Source organism: Schistocerca serialis, chromosome 11 (genome assembly GCF_023864345.2).
Source record: "Schistocerca serialis cubense isolate TAMUIC-IGC-003099 chromosome 11, iqSchSeri2.2, whole genome shotgun sequence".
NCBI lineage: Eukaryota > Metazoa > Arthropoda > Insecta > Orthoptera > Acrididae > Schistocerca > Schistocerca serialis.
The window spans coordinates 78118206-78122412 of NC_064648.1; the positions used below are offsets into that span (position 1 = coordinate 78118206).

At 36.9% G+C, this 4207-nt stretch overlaps 3 non-coding genes across 3 annotated transcripts; 1 reads left to right on the plus strand and 2 right to left on the minus strand.

The window, feature by feature from the left end:
• Positions 1–2721: 2721 nt before the first annotated feature.
• Positions 2722–2796, minus strand: Trnas-cga (transfer RNA serine (anticodon CGA)). The gene has a single exon. It is a non-coding gene; the product is annotated as a tRNA-Ser (tRNA).
• Positions 2797–3022: 226 nt separating this feature from the next.
• On the minus strand, positions 3023–3097 carry Trnas-cga (transfer RNA serine (anticodon CGA)). The gene has a single exon. It is a non-coding gene; the product is annotated as a tRNA-Ser (tRNA).
• Positions 3098–3251: 154 nt separating this feature from the next.
• On the plus strand, positions 3252–3326 carry Trnas-cga (transfer RNA serine (anticodon CGA)). Its single transcript has one exon. It is a non-coding gene; the product is annotated as a tRNA-Ser (tRNA).
• The last annotated feature ends 881 nt before the right edge of the window (positions 3327–4207 follow it).

The window sequence follows — 4207 nt, forward strand, 5'->3', positions numbered from 1 at the left end:
ACACAAAATGTTATAGCAGGCGCACTATCGCGTTCTCTGAGCAACAATCAGCAAGACGTAGCAACCAACTTCTGCAAAACAAATTTCAGTGTCATGTACATTCAGCAAGTTGCATTTGAAAACTTTATTTCATCGTCATTACAGGACATAGCACAAGAACAAAATAAAAACAACGTGTGGAAAGAAATTAAACACCTTTGGCAAGATAGGAATAATGTTACGATTAGAAACCATTACACTGTACGCAATGACATTCTGTTTCGCCGCTCTCATCCTGACAGCAACAATTGGTTATTATGCATTCCTGACGAACTGGTTAACAAATTAATATGGTACACTCATTTAAGTTACGCACATTACGGAGCAAGAAAATGTTTTCTTATACTGAGACACAACTGTTATTTTACCAACATGGAAAAACGTATACGACGAGTTTTAGCGTCTTGTAAAATTTGCCAGAAAGCTAAATCAGACACCACTCCACATATTCCTCCTTTATATCCCATTATACCTGTTAAATTAAGACATATGGCCGCTGTAGATATTTTTGGTCCGATTCCGAGAACTAACAGTGGTTTTTGCTACATCTTTGTCGCTGTTGAGCTCACTTCAAAATTTGTTACTTTCACTCCATTACGCAAAGCTACTGCTAAAACTGTTTCGAAAGCATTTGTAAAACATTTTCTATTTCATGTAGGGCATGTGATGAGAGTAATTTCTGACAATGGATCTCAATTTCGTTCTGGTACATGGACGCGCATGTTACGAGCTAGAAACATTTCCCCGATTTATATATCCAAGTACCATGCTTCTTCGAACCCTTGTGAACGATTAATGAAAGAAATTGGTAAGCTGTGCCGAATATACTGCCACAAAAGACATATTGATTGGGATACACACATACTCTCATTCCAAAATGTAATTAATTCCATTCCAAATGAATCCACTATGCTATCTCCGTCTGTTATATTGAAAAACGTTGAACCACCAAACAAAATTAAAGAATTAGTAAACTTCCCTAAATGTCGTCGACTAAGACACCACGAAATAATTGACATTGCGCTGAACAACATCAAACGTGCCGCAGAGCGCCGGAGAAGACAGCAAAAACAGGTTTGTCCACGCCGCGACTTTCACGTTGGACAGAAGATATTAGTACGTACACACTATTTATCCAGTAAATTAAAAGGTAAGTGCAGTAAATTTGAACTTCTATATGCAGGTCCATATCGGATTCGCAGCATCCCTCACCCCAATGTTGTACACGTCGAAACTTTGAGAACCAGAAAATCGAAAGGCAACCACCATTGGTCAAATATTAAACCGTTTATTGAATGAAGACACTGTATGATTCAACACACTATGATGCCATTTACTAATGCAATTATATTCACCTGACTAATTACTGATGATTATCGTATTTTTTCTTGACAAGTGCCCGGCAAGGTAAGGTTAGCAGGTCGCTTTTCTTGTCGTTACACATCAGACCGTGCACATTTTCCATTTTTTTTTGTGTGTCTGATTGTATTCCAGTTTTGTTTGTATGCACTGTGAAATAGTTAAGATATAACACACACCAGTTGACTTTGACATTTTTTTGCCCTATGACATCTCAAGATCGTGACTGTTTTACATTTTTTGCTGCTGCATTGTATTATTCTGTGTACATTTTTGCATCTGAACACTGTCAATGTCTTTGACACATTACGTTTTCTGTCATGTTATGCTGTATGGTTAATTATGTCACCATAAACCAGTCATTATTTAGTGGGTATATGATTTAAATGCAAGACATTAATCTTTGGTCATCAATTTCAGAAAGAAATGATGCGTGTAAGAAATAAATTCAACAGAAATGGGAATTTCACCTACGGAATAAACGAAAGAAGATGCGATAACTTTATGAGGAAGAGTAAATGGATCAGGATTAACAAGCATTAACAAGAATATACTATACTCATCATAGAATAGCAGTCTTAACTAATTTTTTCTTTCAGAATACAAGGTGATTGATGCAGGCTGTCAGACAGAACTACACATCTTAGTTTTAGTGATGAAATATGCTACAGATAAGGAATAGTTGTATAATGAATAATGAAGTGATTTTTTTTTTAGATGATAATGAATGCTGATGAATAATGATGAAGAATATGCTGTTATGAATAATGAAGTTTTTCTTTACAGGTGATGATAATAATGAAGTTATGATAATATGGATAATGAAGTGATTGATAATGAAGTTTTTTTTTTACAGATGAGGATAATGTTGAAGTTATATTTAGGCTATGTAGTTATTTAAGTATTTGTTGCAGTTTGTTTGACAGCAGGTGTTACATTGCATAGTAGGATGACGGAAAGTTTTGGAAAGGACAGCTATGGAACACATTTTTATACACATTTCACTACCTGTTAATTCGAAGTTCACTACTTTTCAGCATAGTATGCGTTTCTTCTTTCAGGTCAATAATCCATTTTGTATTTTTTCCAGGAGAAGCTTTTCATGATACTTACTAAACCTGTTACTTATTATACCTGTTCTAGTACTTGCATTTTTATTTTTTACCCATTTGTGTTTATCATTTATAAATGTGATCACATATACTGCCTTGTTACATAACCTTGCTACAGCTGACTCACGACGAATGACGTTACCTATCCTCATTTGCAGCAATAGGTCAAAAGCAAATAGTGTTATGAAACTTCCTGGCAGATTAAAACTGTGTGCCCGACCGAGACTCGAACTCGGGACCTTTGCCTTTCGCGGGCAAATGCTCTACCAACTGAGCTACCGAAGCACGACTCACGTCCGGTACTCACAGCTTTACTTCCGCCAGTACCTCGTCTCCTACCTTCCAAACTTTACAGAAACTCTTCTGCGAACCTTGCAGAACTAGCACTCCTGAAAGAAAGGATATTGCGGAGACATGGCTTAGCCACAGCCTGGGGGATGTTTCCAGAATGAGATTTTCACTCTGCAGCGGAGTGTGCGCTGATATGAAACTTCCTGGCAGATTAAAACTGTGTGCCCGACCGAGACTCGAACTCGGGACCTTTGCCTTTCGCGGGCAAATGCTCTACCAACTGAGCTACCGAAGCACGACTCACGTCCGGTACTCACAGCTTTACTTCCGCCAGTACCTCGTCTCCTACCTTCCAAACTTTACAGGTTCGCAGAAGAGTTTCTGTAAAGTTTGGAAGGTAGGAGACGAGGTACTGGCGGAAGTAAAGCTGTGAGTACCGGACGTGAGTCGTGCTTCGGTAGCTCAGTTGGTAGAGCATTTGCCCGCGAAAGGCAAAGGTCCCGAGTTCGAGTCTCGGTCGGGCACACAGTTTTAATCTGCCAGGAAGTTTCATATCAGCGCACACTCCGCTGCAGAGTGAAAATCTCATTCTGGAAAAATAGTGTTATGCCTCAGCAATTAATTATCGATCCCAACGCAATGCATTGCTAACAAAAAATGTATTACCAGTCTCAAATAGTGATACCAGTTTGAGAAAGTTCTGAGTAATGCTGATCAGCTCTGAATAGTATGTCACTTCAGTAATGACTTCTTAATGATACAAAAAAAATATATATATATAAAATAATGCTTTGTAACTGGCTAATAACTGCCACTGTTTATTGTAATGAGACTACTTATAATGCCCATGATTATTAATGCTATGACTGTAATTAACTGATTTTTAATAATGACTTTGTAATGATCTGAATAATACTGAATGAGGAACAATGTTTTATTGTAATGAGACTACTTATAATGGCCATGATTATTAATGCAATGACTGTAATTAACTGATTTTTAATATTGACTTTGTAATGATCTGAGTAATACTGAATGATGAACAATGTTTTACTCTATTCAATACTTGCTGGCCACTGAGTGCCAATAATTAATGTCACCCAATGAATTATGTTATTAATTAAGCCATTAATTAGCTCTTGTTTTGAGTTTTCATATTTTGGTAAATGACCAATGAGTGCCAATAATTTGTATCACTCAATGTATTATGTTAATGCTAGGCCAATAATTGACTCTCCTTTTCAATTAAGACTTCTGATGAACATTATTCTGTCATACTAAATATGCTTTGTAACTGGCCAAGGACTGCCACTGTTTATTGTAATACGATTACCCATGATGCCAGCTAATGATCATTACTATTGGAATGACAAATGATTAATTAAGTATGCTATGCTTTGTAATTG